Source organism: Orcinus orca, chromosome 9 (assembly GCF_937001465.1).
Source record: "Orcinus orca chromosome 9, mOrcOrc1.1, whole genome shotgun sequence".
In the NCBI taxonomy this organism is placed as follows: domain Eukaryota; kingdom Metazoa; phylum Chordata; class Mammalia; order Artiodactyla; family Delphinidae; genus Orcinus; species Orcinus orca.
Window position 1 is genome coordinate 90,744,258 of NC_064567.1, and position 27,082 is coordinate 90,771,339.

Consider the following 27,082-nt stretch of genomic DNA (forward strand, 5'->3'; position numbering starts at 1 on the left):
ATAGAAAGAGGAAGTAAAACCTGACTCCAATCTCCTTGAAAAATACTATTTCAAATATCTTCAAACTTATTAAACAATTTTGAAAGTTGCAAAAGGCACATTTTACACCATTTTCTATATTTTAAAAAATGGCTTCTTGACAAACAGGTGGGCTACAGGCACGTGAAAAGATGCTCAACGTTGCTAATTAGAGAAATGCAAATCAAAACTACAATGAGGAATGACCTCACACCGATCAGAATGGCCATCCTTAAAACGTCTACAAATAACAAATGCTGGAGAGGGTGTGGAGAAAAGGAAACCCTCCTACACTGTTGGTGGGAATGTAAGTTGGTGCAGCCACTATGGAAACCAGTATGGAGGTTCCTCAAAAAACTAAAAATAGAGTTGCCATATGATCCAGCAATCCCACTCCTGGGCATATATCCAGACAAAGCTGTAATTCAAAAAGGTACATGCCCCCCTATGCTCACAGCAGCACTATTCACAATAGCCATGATAAAGAAATAACCTAAATGTCCATCAACAGATGAATGGATAAAGAAGACGTGGTACATATATACAATTGAATACTACTCAGCCATAAAAAAGAAGACAATAATGTCATTTGCAGCAACATGGATGGACCTAGAGATTATCATACTAAGTGAAGTCAGTCAGACAGAGAAAGACAAATACCATATGATAACACTTACATATGGGATCTAAAATATGGTAAAAATGAACCTATCTATGAAACAGAAACAGACTCACAGACATAGAGAACAGATTTGTGGTTGCCAAGGGGGAGGGGGGTGGAGGAGGGTTGGAGTGGGAGGTTGGGATTAGCTGTAAGCTATTAAATATAGAATGGATAAACAACAAGGTCCTACTATATAGTACAGAGAACTATATTCATTATCCTATGATAAACCATAATGGAAAAGAACATAAAAATTAATGTATATATATATATATCTATATATCTGAATATCTTTGCTGTACAGCAGAAACTAACACAACATTGTAAATCAACTATAGGTCAGTCAAAAACAAACAGCTTCTCTAAATAACAAAAGAAAAGACTACCTGCACTATATAGGTGTGACTATATAGTCTATATAGGTCATTGTATTTATAGATTTAAAAAAATCTACACCCAAATGTCTTGGCTTTGCTTTACGCCCAGTAGAGAATCGAGCTGTATATATCCCATATAATGGATCTTAAATCTAAAGAACTCAAGATATTCTGACTAGAGTGATTGTGTTAGCTTTATGATACTTACATAGGTATCCTAAAATCTCTTTTTAAGCAAAATAATTTAAAAATAACATTTATTACTGATAATAAATACAGTAAAGACTGAATCATTTCTCAAAGGCCATCCAATCAACTAGAACTCCTTGGTATAGTTCTAATGTTTGATTAAAAAACAAAGTCTAGGGGATATTGGGATTCTTCATAAACTCAACCAATTCCCACTAATTCCAAAACAATTTGTACAACTAGATGTAAAGCTGGGTTGCCTCTACACATCTCTTCCAACTGATAGTACTGTGGTACACAAGAGTGCCAAATTGTTTCAGAGTGGGCTTCCTGGGGATGCAAAATACAGTCTCCAAATATGTGTATTTAAGAAACCAGTTTTATAGCTTCAGGTATGATCAGACTTTTAGAAAATGAATTAACTCTAATCAGACTCATAAGAGGTTTTTCTTTCCCCCCAAGTAGCACATCTTAATTACATTTGTCCTTTAACACCTACCGGGCAGCATATCCGCTCACTGATAAAACATGTTCACAGCATAGAAAGTCAGTAGAACCCTTTATTACATGTGTTCTCTCTCCCACCCCAGTTTTATTGAGATAAAATTGAAATATTACCTTGTATAAGTTTAAGTTGTAAAACGTGTTGATTTGATACACTTACATATTGCAAAATGATTACCACCATAGTGTTAGCTAACATCTCCATCACCTAATTATCATTTCTTTTTAATGATGCGAAAGATACAGCCTCTTAGCAACTTTCAAATATAGAATACAGTATTATTAACTATAATCACCATGTGGTATATTATATCCCCAGAACTTAATTCATCTGGAAGTTTGTACCATTTGACCAAATCTTCCCATCCCTCCCCACCCCCTTCCTGGTAACCATTACCGTTCTACTCTTTGTAAGAGATTTTGATTCATGAGAATGCCAATGTATTTTTTTTACAATTGGAGGTAGGTAGCTTTTTCTGGATATATGCTATCTAGAACATTCTCTTTCAAATTAAAAATCAAAGTACCCTAGGCAAAAGAAAAAAAAAAGAAATCAAAGTACCTGGCAAAGAGAGGCTGGCGTAGCAAAGTGATGGGGAGAGAGTGTGGTTACAGAAAACTTGCCAATAGTAAGAGTACGCTTTTCTACAAGAGGTCCCTCTGGGTTCTTCTTTATTTTTACGTCATTTTATGTTATTTAAGGCTTGTGAGTGAACTTAGTTACGGCTTCTATGTGTGCTATAATATCCTCCAGGTGGGGACATAGAGATTGGCCAAAAGTAACTGGAAAACAGAACATGCTCAGCTGGCCTTGAGAAGAGGGAGACTAGCAGCTTTAGGAACTTGACCTGGTTGCGTTTCATAGCTGTCGGCCCGGAGAGGCACCACTGTCAGGACAGAGGAGATGGACGAGGGGCGGGATATGCCAGAGCAGGACCCTCACCTTCTCCCCTCTTTCAATGGTGCGTGTTCCGCTTGCAGCAGGACAATGGGACCCCACTGGAAACTGACTAGTCTTCACCCCGCCCCCCCACCCAGGGGTACAAAGTAGCTCTCCCATCTCAGCGGGACGTCCTACCTTAACTTCCAATAGATAATGCCTCACCAAGGCGTGACGGGGCTTGGTGTTTCCAGCAGCACAGCTTGTTCATCCACAGCGAGAGTCCGGGCAATGGCTGTTTCTGGTGACTTCTATGCCTGCACGGTGTTGGATGTCTCAGCAGGGGTCCCCAGTCAGGCATATGGGGCAATAGGCCCTAGTGTCGGATCACTCAAATGTAATAAGCCTGGGACAGTACTTTAGTCCACCTGGCCAAAGTGGTTTTACCTATTAGTAATTTCATCTGCTGCTTTACGAGTCCATTCTTTCTTTTTACCAACCCTGCGGTTTGCAGGTTACAGGGGAGGTGGAACCTCCAATCGGTGTCATGGTCTTTTGCTCAGGCTTGCCTATCACGACCTTTGAAATGTGACCACTAATCACTGTCTATTCGATGAGGGCATCCACCCATGGTACTCAGCTCCTCTAACCCCACAATGGAGGTAGCCTGGCTGGCTTGGCGACAGGGAAAAGCTTGTGTTAAGCCACACAAGGTATCCACACAGACTAGGGCACATTTAGAATCCTCATTTAAGGGGGGGGCCCGATATAATCTATTTGCCAATCCCTTACCAGCTGCGGTCTCCGGAGGATGCCCCCAAATTCCTTTGGCACTTGCCTTGGACATTGTTGAGAACACCCAGGACATCTTGTTACATCTTGCTACTGCTTTAACTGAGTCACTGTCTTCCAAGGACAACCCAGCATCCTTAGCAATATGGCATCCCACCAGGGCGCTCCGGTGGCCACTCTTTCTTTGCACTCAATCTGCTGTATTTACTGAAGGATCAGTCGCTAGGGGTCCTACCCAAGCTAGGGCATCCGTTTCCTGATTACCAAGGGGGTGTCACTGCTTTACGAGCTGGGACATGGGAGACAGTGAGGACTCAGGCTCTTGCAGGCAACATCCTGACCCCACAAGGGCTTATTTATATCATCCACCCCTTGGCTCTCCATTGTCCAAGCCATAGGGTTAATCTCTTTAGAACAGCCCAATTGTCAGTTCAGAGGGTTAATGGCCAGGGCTCCTGGGTAATCACCAGCCAAACTGCTCTGAGTTCGGCCCACAGACTTCTGCTGTTCCTGTTTCTATCGAGATGGTGTCAGTGTTGGGCTTAAGAGCTACTGCAGACCCTGTGGACCAATTGCCTCCTTTAGATCCATTTGTATAGCAGGCATCTGGGGAATCTTACTTTTTCCCTTTCTACACGCTGTAGGGACCACTATAAGTATGGGGCGGAGCATTTATAAGATGTTCTCTTCCAGCTCCAGGAAGGCAAGTGGAGTGTGCATTCCAAGGACAGGGGAGGGAGGGAGGAGCCTTCAGTTGCCTGGGTCCAGGGTCCAGCTCATGGGGCAACCACCAGTGGTCACGTCCTCTTTCTTTTCTTTTTTTTTTTTTAATTTTTATTGGAGTATAGTTTCCTTACAATGTTGTGTTAGTTTCTGCTGTACAGCAAAGTGAATCAGTTTTATGTATACATATATCCACTCTTTTTTAGATTTCCTTCGCATTTCGGTCATCACAGATCATTGAGTAGGGTTCTCCGTGCTACTGAGGGCTCTCATTAGTTATCTATTTCATACATAGTCGTGTATATATGTCAATCCCAATCTCCCAATTCGTCCCACACCCCTCTTCCCCCCTTGGTAACCGTAAGTTTGTTCTCTACATCTGTGACTCGATTTCTGCTTTGCCAATAAGTTCATCTGTACCATTTTTCTAGATTCCACATATAAGCGATATTATACGATATTTGTTTTTCTCTTTCTGACTTACTTCACTCTATGACAATCTCTAGGTCCATCCACATCTCTGCAAATGGCACTATTTCGCTCCTTTTTTATGGTTGAGTAATATTCCATTGTACGTATGTACCACATCTTCTTTATCAATTCCTCTGTCGATGGACATTTAGGTTGCTTCCATGTCCTGGCTATTGTAAACAGTGCTGCAATGAACATTGGGGTGCATGTGTCTTTTCGAATTATGGTTTTCTCCAGATATATGCCTAGCAGTGGGATTGCTGGGTCATATGGTAACTCTATTTTTAGTTTTTTAAGGAACCTCCATACTGTTCTCCATAGTGGCTGCACCAATTTACATTCCCACCCACAGGTAGGAGGGCTCCCTTTTCTCCACACCTTCTCCAGCAGTACTTGTAGATTTTTTGATGATGGCCATTCTGACTGGTGTGAGGCGATACCTCATTGTAGTTTTGATTTGCATTTCTCTAACAAGTAGTCATGTTGAGCATCTTTTCATGTTTGTTGGACATCTGTATGTCTTTTTCTGAGAAAGGTCTATTTAGATCTTCCCCCCATTTTTTGATTGGGTTATTTGTTTTTTTGATATTAAGCTGCATGAGCTGTTTGTATATTTTGGAGATTAATCCCTTGTCAGTTGCTTCATTTGCAAATATTTTCTCCCATTCTGAGAGCTGTCTTTTTGTTTTCTTTATGGTTTCCTTTGCTGTGCAAAAGCTTTTAAGTTTAATTAGATCCCATTTGATTATTTTTGTTTTTATTTTCATTACTCTAGGAGGTAGATCAAAAAAGATCTTGCTGTGATTTATGTCAAAGAGTGTTCTGCCTATGTTTTCTTCTAAGAGTTTTATAGTGTCCAGCCTTACATTTAGGTCTCTAATCCATTTTTTGTTTATTTTTGTGTATGGTGTTAGGGAGTGTTCTAATTTCATTCTTCTACATGTAGCTGTCCAGTTTTCCCAGCACCACTTACTGAAGAGGCTGTCTTTTCTGCATTGTATATTCTTGCCTCCTTTGTCACGGATTAGGTGACCATGGGCGCTTGGGTTTATCTCTGGAATTTCTATCCTGTCCCGTTGATCTATATTTCTGTTTGTGTGCCAGTACCATACTGTCTTGATGACTGTAGATCTTTTCTTCCAGCTCTTTACAAGGTCTTTATAAGATCTCCTCTTCCAGCTCCGGGAAGGCAAGTGGAGTGTTCATTCCAAGGACAGGGGAGGGAGGGAGGAGCCTTCTACTGCCTGGGTGCAGTTTGTGGGCCAACCAGTGGTCACATCCTCTTGATTACCTCCTCCAACAGTTTAGATTGTCTTGATATTGAGATCATGTTTCATTTCTTTATTTTAATGTTGGGAAAGGAAATGGAAAGAAGGAATACAAAAATCAACTAAGATATTCTTACCGCATGTATTTATCTTCTTGAAATAGCTTTAAAGCACAAACTAGATGATAAAATTATGAATCATCAGTGGAATCAAGCAGGAAGTCTATGGGTTTCTAAGTTGCATTACTCACAGAACTTATCAGGCAAGACATTTTCATGAGCAGGCAGAAGAACACAACTTCATCTCATTTCAAAAACAGAACCCAGCCTACCTTCCCACAGCACTTTTGAAGAAATGTTTCTTCACTTTCCCTTGAAGGAGGAAGTACATTAGAGTTGCAATATCTGAGATGAGTTTGATTAATATGAAATAAAAAGGAGGTTGGAAGAAGGAATCTTTGTTTTCAAAAATGGAAAGTGAGGGGCTTCCCTGGTGGCGCAGTGGTTGAGAGTCTGCCTGCCGATGCAGGGGACACGAGTTCGTGCCCCGGTCCGGAAGGATCCCACATGCTGCGGAGCGGCTGGGCCCGTGAGCCATGGCCGCTGAGCCTGTGCGTCCGGAGCCTTTGCTCCGCAACGGGAGAGGCCACAGCAGTGAGAGGCCCGCGTACTGCTTAAAAAAAAAAAAAAAAAGGAAAGTGAGAAAATGCCCAAGTTAAGAAGTACAACTCTGTGCTTCTCAACACAAAGGTTGAGATGACCCTGAGAGAAGGCTCACAGGGTCCTGCACAGGAGGGTGTGTGCTGGGAATTTACGTTGTGTCCTAGAGGAGGATGAATGAAGGATTGGCAGTGCTCTGAGTTATGTGCAAAAGCTTAGTTCCTTAACGTGAACTTTACTGCCATCATTTGATAACAGACAGACCATAAGGAGTTCATGCAGTAAACTGTACAGGGACCTTTTCCCAGCATTTAGAATCCTTTAATCATGTTTCTGAGAGGAGTGATGAAGACACCACTGATTGCCTCCTGAGGAGATCTCCCTGCTCCCTCCCGGTACACTGCACCACAATACTTTCAGTACTGGGGGACAGGGAAGGGAGCCCTTTTTCCGGCCACCGGATATAAACCATGGGGGTGTTAAGATGGGTGGAGGGGTCAACAAACAACCCTTTCTGGCCAAAAAGGTGTAAAGATAGGTCTGCTGGAGGGCTTCCAGAAATGTTTTCTTTCCTGATAATGAGTGACTAAGGGGATACAGTTCTTTTTTCTTCCTCTCCACAAGGCTGTGTGAGGACCTGAAAACTGCAGCAACAGCTGCCATTCTGTAGCCTTGAGAAGAAAGCCATGAGACTCATGGGGAAACCAGCAGCGTTCTGCCAGCTCTGGGTGCTCAGGAGAAACCCACCCTGGATCTCTTGTAACGTGAGAGAAGAAATTTCTCATCTTATTCAAGACACTTGTATTGGTACGGTTACTTCAAAGCAGAAATCACTTAGTTAGAAACACACAGTGAGGCTAATTTAGATGTGGTGTATCCCCACATCCCAGACTTTGATCTGCCTGTAAGCCCTGCCTCTAAGGTCATAGCTCTCAGACCATGATCAGGACAGGAAATGGGGCAGGATGTTTTGCCAATATGTATGCAGTGAGCCTGGCCACCAAGTTAGTTATTTTCTACCTACCTGTCTGTTGCTTTGCTCCATAAAGCTGTGACTCTGCCTCAGTTTCTTCTCTAGAACTTCAGCTTCCTTCTAGGGATATGGCCCCAAAGAAAACTCCAGCCCTTTCATGTGCTCCCCTGACACCTGGAAGGATGAGGCCCACTCTCACCCTTCTTGGAAGTGGTCCTCTGAAGGACAGCATCGGGATAAATCAGGACGACCTGGCGGCTTGTTGAAAGTGTGGACGCCTGACCCCATCCACAGGTTGTCAGGAAATGCTGTGTTAATAAGCTGCCCAGTTAACTCTGATGTAGGTGAAAGCTGAAAACTCTGCCTTACCCTCTGACTGTCCTTTCACTGGGCCCATGTGAGAATAAGAACACCACCAGGTTCATTGCCTCTATCTTCCCGGATTTGGGTTACATCTAACCGCCTGGATTTCCTCCCGCCTCTTCGTCCTTCACACCAGGTTGAACCTGCCAGAGTCCGTCACTTCCTCTGGATGGGTCATTGGATTGCCCACCTGCCCTCAGGGGCAAGCCCCTTGGGTGGAGTCCATTTCCTCAGTCCCATCTTTCCTGGCTCCATCTTTCTCCCCAGGGCCGATCATTAAGCCAAAATTAATTAATCATGACAACACTAAGTCCCCACTGAGCCAATGTCCACATGACTGAAATCCACTAGTTAATCATCAGAAACTCAGATTTTTAAAAATTCCTGAAAAGAAAAATCCCAGCCATGAACTTAGAGAACGGCTGCAGCATCAGCTAGGTCAGCACTGCAGAGCTATCTTATGAAATCAAGACGCTTTTTTTTTTTTTTCTTTTTTTGCGGTACGCGGGCCTCTCACTGTTGTGGCCTCTCCCGTTGCGGAGCGCAGGCTCCGGACGCGCAGGCTCAGCGGCCATGGCTCACGGGCCCAGCCGCTCCGCGGCATGTGGGATCCTCCCAGACCGGGGCACGAACCCGTGTCCCCAGGATCGGCAGGCAGACTCTCAACCACTGCGCCACCAGGGAAGCCCGAAACTCAGATTTTTAAAAATTCCTGAAAAGAAAAATCCCAGCCATAAACTTAGAGAACGGCTGCAGCATCAGCTAGGTCAGCACTGCAGAGCTATCTTAGGAAATCAAGATGCTTTGGATTTATCTGTCAGTTTTGCATTTCGTTCCTTTAAAAACAGCTTCTTAAGACAGGGAAAAGATTATATGCTGCCTATTTTATTTATTGATTTTTTTTAAAGAAAAGCCAAAAACTTTATTTATGTTTTGGCTGTGCCATGTGGCTTGTGGGATCTTAATTTCCCGACCAGGGATCGAACCCGGGCCGTCAGCAATGAAAGCCCGGAGTCCTAACCACTGGACCGCCAGGGAAATCCCAAGAAAAGCCAAAAACTTTAATTTTCAACATGAGCTACATGGTCATGAAGACTATGCAATGTGACCCGCTCCAACTCGGGGGCCCCAGAAACCCTCCCTCCCTCAAAGCCCGAGGGGTTCCTGCTCCCAGAAGGGGAACTGGGGAAAGGCGAGTGAGTGAAGAGTGGGCCTGAGACCCCAGGATTCAGACCTCCCCTTTGCCCTCACAGAAGCTATCAGTCAAATGGGCACAGTCAATATGCTGCCTATTTTAAAAATAAAGGGATTCAAAGATTCTGTCTTGCCCAAAATGACATGGTGCCCACCTGAGTCCAAACTCCAGTATCCCACAGGTCCCAGGAGTCCAATTCAAGTACCGGGTCAGCCTTCCTGTGCCACCAGGTAACACAATGACACAATGGTCTGTTAGCAATTTGGAGCAATCAGGAAGGCAATATTCTGAGAGTGTCATAGAGGCCCAACACTACTCCTGGAGAGTCAACCCTGTCCATCCTCAAGTGTAACGCATGCCATTCTCCTTGAAAGGGCTTTTCTGCTGTAGTAGCAGGAAAATGTAATCAGCTGTGCCCACCACCAAGTTCTATCAGCTTTTGTATTCTTTTTTTAAAATTTACTAATAATAGGGAAATGAATGTAATTTCTGAAAAGGAGGCTGGGCTGAGCGCCGAATTAAAACTGGTCGTCACACTCTGAACAAGGTGTCAGATTTTGATTGACAACATCCCCTAGGGCTTGGCCTTTCCTTGAAAAGAGAGTTTATTTTTAAGGGTCTGGTGAGATTTTGAGTAAAAGGTGATCGGTGAAATTGCTCTTCATCCTAACTGGAGCCCACAAAGAAAGCAAAGAGTTCTGTAATTACTGGTGTAATAAAGACAAAGTTATTATATTTTTCTGCTTAGCCGGAAGGAAATCTGAGGTTTCTTTGAAGGCTTGAGATGTGCTCCTCGGAACTGGAGACTCTGAAATCTCTGATGGCTAATGGTATTTATTTGAGTTCTCTGAATAGTCAAAGCATGAACTAGGTTACCAGAGGGCCCATTTTGACTTGAAAATTCAAAACCAGTATATCCCCATGGCCAGTCTCTCCTTTGTGGTCCAAGACCAGCATTTAAAAATTTTACCATGGAAATAAGCAAAAAGCTTCCATCATTAACAACCCTAGTTTTTTTTTTTTTTTTTTTTTGCGGTACACAGGCCTCTCACTGTTGTGGCCTCTCCCGTTGCGGAGCACAGGCTCCGGACGCGCAGGCTCAGCGGCCATGGCTCACGGGCCCACTCCGCGGCATGTGGGATCTTCCCGGACCGGGGCACGAACCCGTGTCCCCTGCATCGGCAGGCGGACTCTCAACCACTGCGCCACCAGGGAAGCCCAACAACCCTAGTTTAATCCTATATTCCATCAACTACTGCCGCTTCCTCTGCCCATGCTGCCACAGTCGATGGGCACTTTTCAAACCTTAGCTTATTTGTCCTCTTGGCAAAATTGGAGCCTGTTGGCCTCACCCTCCTTGAAATACCTTTACTCTTTGGATGCCTCAACAACTCTTCGCCCTGGTTCTCTTCGGCCCCATCTCCCCCAGCTTCAGACACACCTGCTTATCCAACCAATGCTTGTTATTCTCCCAGTAAAAGCTGGCAGCCTACAGCTAGGAAAGAGAGCCGGCAAGATCGTGGTGACTCGGAATTATTTAATACATGGTGTTTTCCTTAGTAAATCTGTTCAATAGAACTTTCGAGCTCTTGAAATGTGACTGAGGAAGTGAACTGTTTTAGCTTAAGTTAATTGAAATGGCCACAATGTGGAGAATGGCTACCATATTGGACAGTGTAGTGCAGAGTCTTGCAACACCGAGGGTGGTCCATGGTGCATGGTCCATGGGACCAGCAGCTTGTGAAACACCTGGGTACCCATGAGAAAGTCAGACTCTCAGGTCCTACCCCAGACCTAATGAATCAGAATCTGCATCTTAACCAGATCGCCAAGTGATTCATAAGCACAATAACATTTGAGAAACATTGCTTAGAATGTTTAATTTTAAAGCACTATAGTGATAGACACCTGTTTATATCCTAGTACAGCTTGTGGATATTACTATACCCTGAAGAAGGTTCCTTTGGTGAATTTTTGCCAAGTCCTTCTTGACACATCAATCAGATCCTTTGTTAATCATATCTTGATTGAAGTCCCTCTGGATATCAAAATACTAAGATAATTCTTTATTTCAGAAAGCAGTTGAGTTTAATCTATTGATCTGAACTACAGCTCATTCTTCCGTCTAGCGTGTAGCATGTGTTAGTAAAACCGCTACTCCCTTTCCTTTGTTCTGAGGAAGTATTATCTTCCTTTCATCAAGGAGTAGAATACAGAAGAGAAAAAAAAATTAAACCACATTGTATGCTAACCTCCAAAGAGGTAAACAGCTTGACTGGGAAATCAGATCACTCCCTGAGGTACGTGAGAAGATTCATACAAAGATGTAAAGATCTGAAGCTAAAAAGAAGATTAGAGGAAAAGTTTATGTTGAACAAAATGTTTCCTCATTGTTGATTGAATGTCTCCACGCTCTGGGATGCTTCCAAGTGTTATGCGACTCAATCACCTAAAAAAAGAGACAAGACTCTTTGGAATATGGTAAAGCTTCCAGATGTAGTGGCCTGGGAGATGGTCACTTCGGGCAACAGGGCAGGTCAAGAAAGGAGGGTGGGCCGGGAGTCACAGATGCAGGGCATCTGTGTGGCCGCTACTCAGGCTGCCTCTTTGGCCTCAGTTCCTTCTGTAAAATTTAGCACTTGGGTTTGTTAGACCCTCTTTTAGGTCAATTCCAGCTCTTACGTTCAACCCTAGTCCCTGAAAACTTATAAGAATGAAGTTAAAATGATTAAGTTGTTATCTCCAAAAGAAGGATTATTCCACAGCCACTTTCAGAAAATCATGTACATTTATACATTCACTCAACAAACATTGAATTCATTCAACAAGTATGCACTGCACACTGATCTGGGCACTGGGAAGTGACAATGACAGTGCAGTTAGGGTCAGTGAAATCCATCTTAGGAAAGTGGTAAATAAATCGGTAACTGCTAATTCTCAAACCTTGTTTACATGCCCAAGCCACTGACTGAGACTTTGAAATGCCAGGCAGTGTTCTCTGTTTGGTCTAAGGTCCAAAAACTAAGCACACAGCATATCCTTATATATGTTAGAGGGGGTACATCTCAGCGGAACAGAAGGCAGGCGATAGACCGATAACGAACAATTAAGAAATTAAAACACCTCATGGAAAATCACATGCAAAGACTTCAACCAGGGCAATGTGGTGGTCCCTGAGCAGTTGCCTAACCCTGTGGCAGTCAGAGAGGGCTTCTCAGAGGTGGTAACACCAACGCTGAGAACAGAATGACAAGAGGCAGCCTGACATGTGGAAGTGAGAAAAGCACTCCGGGCAGAGAGACCCACAGATGCAAAATACACAATGTATTTGGGTGGGCTCGAGGAGCAAAAAGAAACCAGAGAGACGGAGCATAGCATAGTGTGAGCTGAGGTCAACAGAGGGCTTCATAGACCAGCAAAAATCCCTCTCTGCCTTTATTAGAGTTTTTTCCTTAATGTCTAATCTTAATCTCTCTTGTTTTACTTAAAATCGGTTATCCTTTTATCAGATGTAGGGAACACTGTGTCAGGACAACATACACATTTATACATGTTTAAAGACCAATATCCAGGGCTCTCGACCATCCAAGGCTTTTGGGTGCCAACTCTGGTTTCATTATTTGCGACCATATCTATACTAGAAAATAAATGCCAGAAAATATTTAATTTAGAAAAAACAGGTTTCCTACAACATGCTTGTTTGATATGCTTCAGTCTGTGTGGCGTCTGAAGATGCTCAGAGATGCTGCCCTGGGTCACCTTCCTCAGGGGGAGGAGTGGGAGGGACAGAAGGGCCTCCGGGGCCTCCATCTCCCATCTGGGAAATAAGGGGAGGGCTGGAAGGGGCTGTCTGGACTCCTCTCATTTCAAATCTCACTGTCTCCATGAAAGAAAGTTACATTGTATCTGAGAGAGACCAAGGGAGCTAGACATAATCACAAAGGGAGAGAACTGAAGAGAGGAACTAGAATGCAGGTCCTAGAGTGAGGAGAGGTCCAAGGCCCAGGTGCTGCCTTGTATATCTAGGTCAGCTGAGCCTTTGTGTGTTTTGGATCAGACAGGGCACCAAGCCTGGCATTTCAGTGTCTTGGCTAATGACTTAGGAGTGTAAACAGCTTTGAGAATTAGCAGTTGCAGATTTTATTACCACTTTCCTAAGGACATTTCACAGTAGCAATTTAACAACTCTAGAAAGACAAGCGATCCCCACCCCATTCTTTCAGGAGCAGAGACTGCCCACCAAATGGCCATCTCAAAGGGCACCTCCCATGAAGGGGGAAGATGGGGCAAGATGGTGACATCTCCAGCAGCATCTGCTTTGGACCTTCTCCTGCAGAGGACAGATGAACTTTTCCTTCTGAAAACCCACTTAGGCTTATCACCAATGCTAATGTCTTACTTTAATGGTTTGTCTGAGGGGCAAGCTATATTTAAAGAAGAATTTTAATTCTCTAGGATTTTAAAATATACTTCTATTTAAAGATTAAGGTCCATTCCAAAAATAAGATTCCAGATATCACAGAGAAGTAGATGGAAAATTAAGCTGTTGATTGTTAATGTGTCTGCAAGAGACAATCTCAAGTTTACCACACATGCATCATGCAGTGGACATGAAGGCTTGGAATGGGGTATGTATTTTTCATCCTTATCTGCTTTCTAAATAGGCCTGTGACCTTGTGGTAATTTTCTAAACCTCTGAATTGTGGTGGTTTCCTCTGTTAAATTAGAGGGTCATAAAGAAGACATACAGATGGCCAAGTGGCACATGAAAAGTTGCTCAACATCACTTGTTACTAGAGAAATGCAAATCAAAACTACAATGAGGCATCACCTCACAGTGGTCAGAATGGCCATCATCAAAAAGTCTACAAACAATAAATGCTGGAGAGGATGTGGAGAAAAGGAGCCCTCATGCACTGTTGGTGGGAAGGTAAATTGGTACAGCCACTGTGGAAAACAGTATGGAGGTTCCTCAAAACACTAAAAATAGAGCTACCATATGATTCAGCAATCCCACTCCTGGGCATATATCCAAAGAAAACCATAATTTGAAAAAATACATGCACCCCAATATTCACTGCAGCACTATTTACAACAGCACTATTTACAATAGTGCTTCCAAGACATGGAAGCAACCTCAACCTAAATGTCCATCAACAGATGAATGGATAAAGAAGATGTGGTACACATAACAATGGACTATTACTCAGCCATAAAAAAGAATGAAATAATACCATTTGCAGCAACATGGAAGGACCTAGAGATTATCATACTAAGTAAAGTAAGTCGTACAGAGAAAGACAAATATCATATGATATCACTTACATGCAGAATCTAAAAAAAGATACAAATGAACTTATTTACAAAACAGAAACAGACTCACAGACTTGGAAAACTAATTTATGGTTACCAAAGGGGAAATAATGGAGGGGAAGGATAAATTAGGAGTTTAGGATTAACATATACACACTATTATATACAAAATAATCAACAATGACCAACTGTATAGCACAAGGAACTCTACTCAGTATTCTGTATTAACCTATTTGGGAAAATAATCTGAAAAAGAACAGTTATATGCATACGTGTAACTGACTCACTGTGCTGTATACCTGAAACTAACACAACATTGTAGATCAACTATACTGCAATAAATCATATTTTCTCTAAGAAGAAAAAAAGGTTGTACTGTACTGAACTGGGTAATGTCTAAGCTCTCAAACTAAGGTTTTGTTATTTTCTTAAAAATCTTGGTACTCCTGAATGAAAAGAGCTGAATTCTGAGTGTAGTGAGAAAAAAAAAATTAAATACAAGCATTCTTCTAGATGTGTTTTAAACATAATATACACACATTTTAGTACTTTGAATTCCTTATGTTGTCAGTGTGAATGCTATCAATTTGTGTGCTGGCTATAGTTCTGAATTATAGCCGATTTTTATTTTTAGGCTCCACTGTTGGTCACATCTACCTTGTTTCCCAGTTAGTCCTTCGTCAGAGAAGCAACCTCTAAATATAGCATGGTTTCTATGGGAACATACTTTATCCCAAAGATTCCAGGAAACACATTTTATCTGAAAAATGAGACCTGCCAGACAATATGTCAAAATCCAGGTCTACAACCCAGATTTCGTATTTTTGAAATAATTTGATTTAAGGCGAGATGTTTAAAATGGGTTGAAAAATTGGTTCCCTGAGAAATTTTCCAGCTGAGTTGAACTGGTACAAATTTGCTTTTGACAGTAAGACTTGGAAATCCCATCTTATAATGAGCGTTTTTCTTGAAATAATTAAGCATATGGCTCTATGAGGTTTAGATTCTGTTGTTTTGCATCTCTGTGGCTACAAGCACTTTTGGGTGATCATCTAGCAGATGGCGTAGGAGGAGATGATATTCATTCTTTCTGAAGCAAATGAAAATTTTATCAAGTTGTTACCTATATGTAGTCCATAATGAGTTTGCTTTACAGTTGACAGAGTTTTGGTCCTTTTGAATTCCTGTAGCTGAACCGTAATATGATTTGGGGCTGAATTTGCCCGCAACTGTTGATGTTGGTTTCTTTCATCTTTAGGTGTACTAAACCCAACTTCCTTAAAATTATGCTTTGAGGTCTTAGCACAGCTCAAGGTGACTATGAAGTTAGAACAGGAAGTGAGAAGACTGATGTAAGAAAATTTACTTTTGAGAAAAAACGTGCCCTCTTGTGGAAGTTACATCACCAGACGGTCGAGCTTCAAAAGGAACCATATCTCCAAATGGCAGTTACTGAGGGAAGGGAGTCTTGGAAAGTGAAAGCCAGAGATATAAATATGTTGAGTTTACTGCTGAGAATATAAAAATCTCACAGAAAGTACTCCACTCTGTCATTCTTATACTGAATATGAAACATTTTGGATACAAGTGTGATAAGAAAGAGCATTGGGGAAAAAATTCGAAGTTTTTCATGTTAATAAGAAAAGTTACTGCAAATAAGTCATTGATAGTGAAAATGAAAGTCTTAGAATACTTTGAATCTGTCTCACCACTAGCTGCAGAGCTACACATCCGTTTGTGGCCCAGATGGTTTATCTGGGTCCTCCATCTTGACTGTTTAACTTTGGAAGACCTCAGTCTAAAGCTTGAGCTCTTTGCCAGTTCATTATTCATCCCATGACCTTTCTTGACTGGAGACTTGATTCTAGCAAACCGTTCTTATTACCTGTTCTGATGTAGATCACCAGCAAATGATCAAAGTGCCTTGTGTCTTCCACCAGCAGCAGATCATAAGAGGAAAACAACAAGTAAGTAGTTTGGGTGTTCATTTAAATGTTTCTGCATAGGAAACAGATCTAGAAATTTCAGTACTTGCTTTTTTTTTTAAATTTATTTTTATTGGAGCATAGTTGCTTTACAATGCTGTGTTAGTTTCTACTGTACAGCAAAGTGAATCAGCTATATGTATACATATATCCCCTCCTTTTTGGATTTCCTTCCCATTTAGGTCACCACAGAGCACTGAGTAGAGTTCCCTGTGCTACACAGTAGGTTCTCATTAGTTATCTATTTTATATATAGTATCAATAGTGTACATATGTCAATCTCAATCTCCTAATTCATTCCACCACCCCGCTTCCCCCCTTGGTATCCATACGTTTGATCTCTACGTCTGTGTCTCTTTTTCTGCTTTGCAAATAGGATCATCTATACCATTCTTCTAGATTCCATATATATGTGTTAATATACGATATTTGTTTTTCTCTCTCTGACTTACTTCACTCTGTATGACAGTTTCCAGGTCCATCCACATCTCTACAAATGACCCAATTTCATTCCGTTTTATGGCTGAGCAATAGTCTCAGCACTTGGTTTTCATGAGCAAAAGTTTCCAGGGGATGGTGGTCGTAACGGTAAGGTCCTGAGAGCAAGGAAAGTGATGATCCAACTCCTCCCTTCCCTATGAGTTTATCTCAATGCATTTAAATACTTATAGCATGATTCTGAGAGGTAACTAAAAAAGGATGGCATTGTATGTTTATGATATATCTTTGTGTACATTATTGAGGTAGAAGTGGCATTGACGCTTTGATGACCTAGTTCCCGTCAGGGAATTTGTTGGGTCTTTAGACATGCAATTTAACTTACTTCTCATAACATCCTTACGAAATAGATCCCATTCCCATATTTTCGACTGAAGAGGCAACTTCAGTGTTAATTATTTGTCCCATTATTAGCCAGCTAATAACCTATTTCCAAACGTCACACTGCCTTGGCAGTTGTGTCCATTTAAACCAGTGGGACCTGATAAATTATTTAAGTTTTCCTTTCTTTAAGGTCATATCAAACTTAAATCTTGTCTGCTTGGACTTGAGGACTACCAAAATTTTAAAACTAAGTCAGTAGTATCGCATTTGTTGTTCATAAGTCACATAAAACTATTTTGTTTCATACAAAAAGTGTACAGGCATTATGCATTTTATATATATATGTGTGTGTGTATATATATATATATACGTATATATATATATAGTTTGCTAAAATGCATATTTCAGCACATAAAGCTTAGATTGTTATGCAAATTATAATTATATTTCTAAGTTACAATAAAATCTTATTTGAGGGTAGTCAATGAATGTGACAGGTCCAATATAATTTTTCATAAATGAAAATTTAGTTATTCTAAGAAGATTCCATAGCAGCAGAAGAAAAATTCTAAGATATTTAGACGTTCACTGTGGAATAACTTCTCCCTCAGATACAAACGCTCAGACTCTGCTTCTGGCCAGGTGGGCAGCAGATACGTGAGGAAAATGGACACAGATCCTTCCAGAGAGAAAAGTCTGACCTGTTGATGCCTGGGTCTAATACCATCTGATCAAAGGTCTGAAAAAGTTTGCTTTTAATTGTAGGATATTTATTAAATGCTTAATAATGCAACAACAATTTTATGTCACATAACTGTGTATCTGCCCTATGCAGACTAAGGAGAAAGCGGTAAATAATGTCTTTTTGCTTTTGTTGTTTCGCCTTAAGAATCATAACTTTACGTGGCTTTTTTTTTTTTTTCAGTTATAAAGCTGTCTCAAATGCACTGGCTCATTTCATTTTCCAGTGACAAAGGCAGTGTGACCCTTTGCATTTCATAGCCAGAGCTCCGTGAGGCCAGGAGACTTATACACACCCTAAGAGCAACCAAATGGCCAAGTGACACTTAGATGCAGGAAAGCACATTGCCAAGCAGTCTGCCTCTTTGCTATATGATCACTATCCCTTATGCATCCGTACCTGAAAAACTTAAGTGAAAACTAAACAGAACCCACCCCCGAAACCCAACTTTTTACCAAAATGTAACATACCAGTCCAGGAAAAGTTTCAGAGTTTGGAAGAAGAGTGCAGGTAATATGTATATTATATGCTGCTCTTTGCCCCAAAGCTGTTCACAGGAAAAAAAAAAAAATATATATATATATTTTTTTTTTTTTTTTAATTTTTATTTTATTTTATTTTTTTTTTGCGGTACGCAGGCCTCTCACTGTCGTGGCCTCTCCCGTTGCGGAGCACAGGCTCCGGACGCGCAGGCTCAGCAGCCATGGCTCACGGGCCCAGCCGCTCCGCGGCATGTGGGATCCTCCCGGATCGGGGTACGAACCCGCATCCCCTGCATCGGCAGACGGGCTCCCAACCACTGTGCCACCAGGGAAGCCCAGGAAATATTTTAAAGTGTCTGATATACCTTCTTCCAATAATTACATGTGATTTACATGGTCTTCTCTGCAGTATCTCAAACTGGATTTTCTGACAATAGGAGGGACGGCTTTTACAGATCTGATATGAACGAGTGTTGGGTGTATGTGGACCCTGCCTTTATTTAAAATTTATTTTGTTCATCATCAATTTTTTTGCATTAATTTTGATTTTTTAAAAATATCGCACTAGACTACTACTTATTTTGATGACTGAGTCTCTAGCCGCTCCTTAAACTTTATGCCAGAGGCTAATATGTCTCATGCTCATCCCCGCCCTGGTATGTGAGTTTAGACGTATCTGTGAATAGAATGCCTGAGTGCAGTTACAAGTTTTATATACAGACAGTCTTATTTTTGTCATTTTGTTTCACTCTCTCTGTCTCTTCAATATCTTTGGGTAATTAAGACGAGTCTCTGACAATACGTATTGGGTACCCAGTTTTAGGCTTGTAAACCGTGGGCTGGGATGGCAAAACAAGACTATTCATGTGCAGTTGCTGTGCAGTTTCAATATATCCATTCTAATTTTGTAAAACTTTTGATTTAGGGGTTTATGGTCTTCTAAGCATTTTGTGGTGAAATATGGAGCCGATCAATACAACCGCCCTGTCAAACGCTTCCAACATAGACCTGGGCCGCCGCGACAGGCACTGCAGGACGATTCTCATAACACCCTACGGCGCGGTTCTGCTGGGAGGTGCTGCAGGAGCTATTACGATGTCTTGTATGACGCCAAGAAGGAACAGCCAATCAGTGATTGCCACCATCGTTCTCAACATCACAGTGCTACACTCCATCCTCCTGGTCAGCCTCCCCTTTCGCCTCAGCTAGTATATATCAGTCGTCTGGGAGTTTGGATTCTTCACCTGCCGATTGGTTAGCAGCATAATATATGGTCATATGTACTTCACCTTAGCTTTCTTTCTTTTTTTTTTTTGCAGTACCTGGGCCTCTCACTGTTGTGGCCTCTCCCGTTGTGGAGCACAGGTCCCGGACGCACAGGCTCAGTGGCCATGGCTCACGGCCCAGCCGCTCCGCGGCATGTGGGATCTTCCCGGACCGGGACACGAACCCGTGTCCCCTGCATCGGCAGGCGGACTCTCAACCACTGTGCCACCAGGGAAGCCCCCACCTTTGCTTTCAATGTGGCCATCATCATACTCCGACTGCTCATGTATTTTAAGAAACTCCAAATGCAGCAGTTCCAAAAGTACCATGCGGTGGTTTTAAGCATTATTATTTGGACGGTGGGTGGTGTCATTTTTCTGCCAATATGTTTTTTACAATATGGCACCCATCCAAGTTACTCAGAACAACGATGCTTTGAGTTCTACAGAGACCTCAACCACAGGGAATGCATTATCTTGAACTACTATCTTGACAACGGTTGCGACCCTCTTTCTGATACAGATGGGGGTTATCGTTCAACTGGTAAAGACTCTTTGGCCCCACATGTCGGCCCATCAAGAATGCAGAGCTCAAATCCAGAGCTGCTTCTTCCTCCTCATAATAGTGGTCTGTTTTGTACCCCACCATGCCTTCCGGGTACATTTCATTCAACATTATTCAGAGATAGAAAATTCTGAATTAGTTCTTTATAATGAAATTTTTGTTGCTTTAACTACTGCTTGTTGCCTGGATATGCTGTGTTTCGTAGGGGGTGTTATCCACTAAATACTCCTATGTTACTTGCTTTGTAATCAGTTTTTCGCTATTGTGATAAAATAGTTTTGATTTAGTGGGCGCTTCTATGACTTCAAAATTTTTCAAATTCTTGCTCTTAATCATCATCAAAATTATTTTTCCATGAAAAGGTAATGAAGATTGATTGTTTCCCTCTTCTCGGAGAACTGTTATCAGTTCTTCATTAATGAAGAACATGTTTGATCACCTTAACTCTACACAAGTTGACCCCGACCATCCAGATTCAACCCCTACCTCTTTTTTCTTGCGATGTTTACTTCCGCTAAGCACAGCTATTGCCTTTCCCCATGCACTCTCCAGGCTGTTCTCCTCTTTGCATTTACTCCCACTGAGCTTTGATCGTAGAATGTTCTTTCCCTCTATTGCTAAATTATTCTTCAAAGTCCAGAGAACCTGAAGATAAAGACTCTACAGAAGTCTTAACTTATTCAACTTATCCTCAACTTCTTGAAAATTTCTGATAGCCAGGAAAGCTATGGCCGCTGGCTGTGGTATGTGTAGGAAAGGATTAGCTCAAATAGTCAAGAGACGTAGAGGAAATTCTTTCGGGACTGACGGGGTACTGATGTGGTTTGATTCTGATTAAGGTAGAGAAGGTAGTCAGGAAGCCGAGGTTACGTCCCAGATCTACCTTCCCAGACATGGATCCGTGAAGCAGGAAAAGAAATAGGAAAAGGTGGAAGCCAGCTGGACTTAGTTTAAGCGTGATGACAGACTGTATTACAGCCATGCCTTTCAGACTGTGGGACTGTCCTCAAGCTGGTTCAAGGCATCCTATATGACCAAGTGGTTTTATACAATTAAAATCAACACTGGTATCAGTTAAAGTCAATAAAACAACCAAGAAAACCAACTCAGAGCTCAGATTCTACTTAGCAAGTACAGACATTGATACGCCCTTATGCTTTGCTTTGCGTATAATTACGCTCCATGAAGAGGACTTACCACTTCTTCCAACTCATTCTGGATTTTGGAGAAAACTGAAAAAATGCACCAATGATTAAAAATGTACATGTATCTTGAAATTGGCTTTTGAGTTTCCATTTCCACATGATTTTCTACTGGGTCTATCAGGCAGAAAGTCAAATAGATTACTTGAAAAGGAGGAAAAATGGTACCCCCTGCACCAGGGAGAAATGATGAAGTATCTAAAGTTCACTATACTGTAAGGTCAACATCATAAACCTGTTATATGGCGACAATCTTCTTTTTTTTCTTTTCTTTTCTTTTCTTTTTTGGTTGTGTTGGGTCTTCGTTGCTGCGCGCGGGCTTTCTCTAGTTGTGGCAAGCGGTGGCTACTCTTCGTTGCGGTGCGCGGGCTTCTCATTGCGGTGGCTTCTCTTGTTGCGGAGCTCGGGCTCTAGGTACGCGGGCTTCAGCAGTTGTGGCACACGGCTCAGTAGTTGTGGCTCACGGGCTCTAGAGTGCAGGCTCAGTAGTTGTGGTGCACGGGCTTCGTTGCTCTGTGGCATGTGGGATCTTCCCGGACCAGGGCTCGAATGCATGTCCCTTGCATCAGCAGGCAGATTCTTAACCAGTGCGCCACCCGGGAAGCCCGACAATCCTTTTTTTTAAATGCATTTGCTTTTGAGCAGTAGTCTTCAGAGTGTGAGTGGGAACAATAATAATTTAGTGGAATGCAGAAATAGTAGTAGAAATTTATTTCTATTTATTTTCTATTAAAATATAGTATGTTGTGCTGATATTCATAAAGGAACTATAGCAATGAATGGGTATAAACTATGAATATTACTTTATGGGGATGTATACAAATTTTTTTTAATGGTAAGGATGTAAGATCAAAATAACCTGAAATCCACTGTTCCTGAAGACCATTCAAGCAATGACAATATTCTCTCTCAAAAGGTTTTTCTCTTAGGGATAAGACTGCTCTTTGTTTAGTGAAGTATCTTGATGAAATGCAACGAAATGTAACTATCAAGATAATAGAGAAAAACAACATATCAGGTATTACTATCAGATACCTGATGAATGTATTTGTACAGACCATCTATTATTGCCCTTGTCAAACTACCTTATAATTATTTGTCTGTAAGTAATTATCTCTTATACTTCCCACATTTCAGACCATGAGATACCACAGAGCAAGGAATGGGTCTTATCTGATTGTATATATTTAATCCTACCCTACAAATCAAACCACTCTTGAAGCTAGAAAAGGGTGGAATCAGATACTGGGGGCTGGATATTGTGAAATCTGGAATTGCGAATTCTGTCCTCAAGTAGTAATCACCTGTTCATGAGCCCTCTGCCTAGGGTGGAAGCTGCTCACACAACAGATAATAAACCAGTGACCTCATAAATCTGGTCAGATGGAGGTTTGTGCAAATGTCTCCCAATCTGGATGAGGATAAACATTGATATTTCAGAGTGAAAATTACTGAGATGGAGAGTACTCTAGAGATTAACCAGATCAAGGATAGATCTTCTGATTAATTGATTTACTGATAATTTTCTTTTCCTCTCAACCAGTTATTTTGCCCCTTGATAGCAAATAAATCTTCAATAAAACTCTGTGCATAAAAAGTTACTATTAAGTCCTCCATTTATAAGGAACTACAACAAAGATAAACTCTCTATCTACTTTACTAATACTAAACCCAGAATCTTCAGTCTTAGAAAGGGGCTATCAGCTGGATCAACTCCTCTGAGCTGATCCAGTCAAGGTCCCATGAGGAAATGATGTTCCACACAAATCAGGATAATTCAACGATAACTCAATGATGAGAACTAGTTATAAAGAAGTGGATACAATGCAGGGAAACCAGAAACAATGGTATTCCAGGGCTAGTAACCGTAGCGCTGCCACTATCCCTATGCCCAAAATGGTAAACAGGGAGAGTGGTGACCAAAAGCTGGAAATAGGAGTAACATGGAGTGAGCTGCTTTGAAAGAAGCTCTGACCTTAGGCTGACAAATCCATCATCTCAAGGCAAAGCTGCAGAAAATAAACCAGTGGAATAAATGCCACCATCTTATTGTTCTCCATCCCTCCAATGTTTTGGTGATGTTCTCTGTTGGCTGAATTCACCAGACGCCAGAAGGCAAGGGAGACTGTTGAGGAGGTTCATACAAGTCGGCTTCTCTGGGCGGACAGCAGGGTAGAGAATCATGGAGAAAAATGGTGACAAACCCTGGCTTTCAAAAATATTCCTTAATGAGGTCATTGCTCCTCAAACAGAAGCAAAAAGCAGAGATCAAACTTGGTAGTAAGATGTGATTTAAAAAAGAAAACAAAGATGATAAAATATAAGCTGGCACATTTCAAGGAATAAGCAACAGAAACATTTCAGAAATGAAGTTTCTATTGAAAAACCTCATAAAAGAGAATTGAACTGTTTAAAACATAGTAAAGAACCTGGAGATCAGGATCAGTAAAAGCAAACATAATTATATGAAAAAATTTTTAAAAACTGAGAAGAATTAGCATGACAATGATGGTTGAGGAACACAGCAAGGGAGTTCTAATACACACATTGGTATCTTCTTATTAGTTGTCATTTCATCTTTTTTTACAAATACACTTTTGCTGGGTATAGAATTCTAGGTTGACAGTTCTTTTCTTCCATTATCTTCTCACTTGGAGCTTTGGTTTCAGGATAATTCTGTCCTCATAAAATGAGTTTGGAAATAGTCCTCCTCTATTTTCTGGAAGAGTCTGAGAAGGATTGGCATTAAGTCTTCTCTAAATGTTTGTTGGAATTCACTTTTGAAGTCATCTGATCCTGGATTCTTCTTTCTTACAATGTTTTTGATTACTGATTTCATTCCTTTACTTACAGATCTGTTGAGATTGTCCCTTTCATCTTGAATCATTTTATGTAATTTGTATGTTGGTGGGAATTTATACATTTCTTCTAAGTTATCCAAGTTATTAGTGAACAATTGTTCATAGTATTCTCTTAAAATCCTTTTTTATTTCTGTAAGCTTGGTAGTAATTTCCCCACTTTCATATCTGATTTTGTGTATTTGTGTTTTCTCTCTTATTTTCTTTGTCAGCCTAGCTAAAGGTAAGTCAATTTTTGTTATCTTTTCTAAGAATCAACTTTCAGTTTTGTCGATTCTCTCTGTTCTTTATTTTATTTATGTCCACTGTAAATTTCATTATTTCCTGCCCTCTACTAGCATTCATTGTAATTTTACCTGGTTGGATGTTGGATATTTCTGTATTTTTGTAAATATTCTTGAGCTTTCTTCTGGTTTGCAGTTTGATCCTTTAAGGTGTTGTTTTGAAGATCTGTTGGCAGGTCCAGAGCAGTATTCCATCTATTTATTTCACACTATTCAGGCAAGATCTTCTTGAGTACTATACCTAATGTCTCATAAATTATTAAATTCTTCAATCTGTCTGGTGGGAGCATGTACTATTTCCAACCCTACGTGAGCAATGGGCACAATTCCCACCAATCCTCTTATATTCTTCCTTCCCTAGACAGATCAGTATTCAGCTGAATACGCAGGAGGGGGTGGTTATATAAATGCCTGGAGTTCTCTCTCTGCTTTGCTCTCTCCTTTCTGTTACTCTGCTCTGAAAATTCTAGCTGCCTGGATTCTCAGCTCAGCCTCCTCAACCCAGGAATTCTGCCTGGTTCCACCTGGGTTCTCCCACCCTGTGTGGCAAGCTAGAAACTGACAAGGCAGTAAACTGAAGCCGTCATAGGGTTCACCTCCTTTATTTCCCATTTCTCACTGATCACTGCCCTTCTTTACCTGATGCCCATCCAATGTCTTAAAAACCACTGTTACACGTATTTTTTCAGTTTTTTTTTTTTATTGTTCCAGGTAGTATGTTAAATCTGGTCTCTATTATGCCATCTTGGCCAGAATCACAGGAATTTAATATATGACAACACGTCATAGCTATGCATGACCTTCTTTCTTATTCTGTGGGCTGAGCAATTTGTCTCAGATGATATCATGGTGCTAAGATGACCTACATGTAGATGCCGTAATAAAATTTTGTTTACTTCTTTTATTGATCAATCACTGAATCATCCGTGTAAAAGGATATCAGCATTGATCATCGGAAAACATTTCAGTCATGTAATTCTTTTCCCTTGCCCATGCCCCCTCCTATCTCCCCTGCATTCCTTCTCCACCATCTCCATTCAATTCTTAACAGAGATAGGAATTTTTGTGAAAAGCTACTTTTGCAAGATTTAGGTAGATTGGACTTCCACACAGTTTTGCTAATCAAAATATTTTAGAGTTATATCTTTGCATGACAAAAGATAACAGTTACTGAATGTTCACCATAAGCTGAAGACTGCTCTAAGCATTTTATATCTTGTAAGTCATTGAATCCACACAGCAGTCATTAAATAGGTTCTGTTATTAGCTCCAGTTAAGACTACAGAGAGGTTAAGAAACTTGCTTAAGGTCACAAAGACTACCGTATCTAATACTGTTTTATGGGGATCTCATAGAAAAGTGTGTGTGTTGGGCAGAGGGAGGAGGACAAATTAGCTAGAAAAAGGCTTAATGTAATCAGCTTTATTTATTCACAAATTACTGACCACACAGAGCAAGGGTAATCCTGATTGTGCTATTATTCAAACCTAACGCTATTGTGCACAAGGCCGATTACTTGTTTCCTGGGGATTCACCAATTCCGTGGATCCCAACGCTGCTCCTGATTGACCTGTCAACAGAGGTGATGAGTCTTCTCTTTCCATCTTGCCATCCTAAAAGCTGAACTCATGATGTTCCCTCCAGGTCTGATCCTCCTTTCACATCCCTCATTCATGTGAAAAACATCATTCACTCACCCAAACTTGAAACTCAGGAGATTTCTATAATTTCTCCTACCTGCTCCCTAGGAAGCATCCCTGAGTCCCATTCATAACTACACGAGTCTGTCTCTTTCACACTGCACTTCTGGTCTCTGCCTTCACTGAGGTCTTTAGCCCTCCTCTCCTGGGTTGCTCCAACAGTCCTCTGTCTATTACCTCCTGGCCCCCCTCCCAACCACATCTGCTTCAACTGCCAGGCTGATGTCGCAGTGGTTTTCCTACTATTGAAAACTTTTTATGTCAACCACGGATTGTAAAACCTCCTTTAAACTTTGAGAAGCTTGACACTGTTTTCACATGGAGACCACATGTACTATCTTGCTTATGGGACCTTCTGTGCTCCTGTCACAGTTGCCCTTTCCAGGCTCATCATGACCCCATGTGGATCCTTGATTTCAGGCAGATCATCACATTCACGGTTTTATGTGTCCAACTCTTTCATCTCTGTGACGCGGCACCGCCTGTTTTCTCCACCTTGAAGTCACGTTCCTCCCTCGTCCTCCCTTCATCCCAATGGCCTCACTTCCATGGTCCACGCTCAACTCTACCTTACCTTCTGCCTCCAGTTCCTTTATGGAGAGCAGAGGGAGTAATTAATTATTTTATATTTCTTTTGCAAAGGCTCATGGACCACATCCCATGATGCCCCTTCCTTGTTTCCAGACTGAGTTATGAACCTTCTCATTAACTAATTCCCCTATTATCCTATGCAGACCTCTATCATAGCAACTTTCCTCTGGCATGCTAAGACACGGTGCCAGAGACT

At 41.4% G+C, this 27,082-nt stretch overlaps 1 protein-coding gene and 1 pseudogene across 2 annotated transcripts in view; one reads left to right on the plus strand and one right to left on the minus strand.

Annotated features, from left to right (window-relative positions):
- Positions 1-27,082, minus strand: part of PNPLA8 (patatin like phospholipase domain containing 8) — a 134,296-nt gene that overhangs the window by 65,814 nt on the left and 41,400 nt on the right. The gene's annotated exons all lie outside the window — the stretch shown is intronic.
- Positions 19,830-25,941, plus strand: LOC125965422 (probable G-protein coupled receptor 141; annotated as a pseudogene).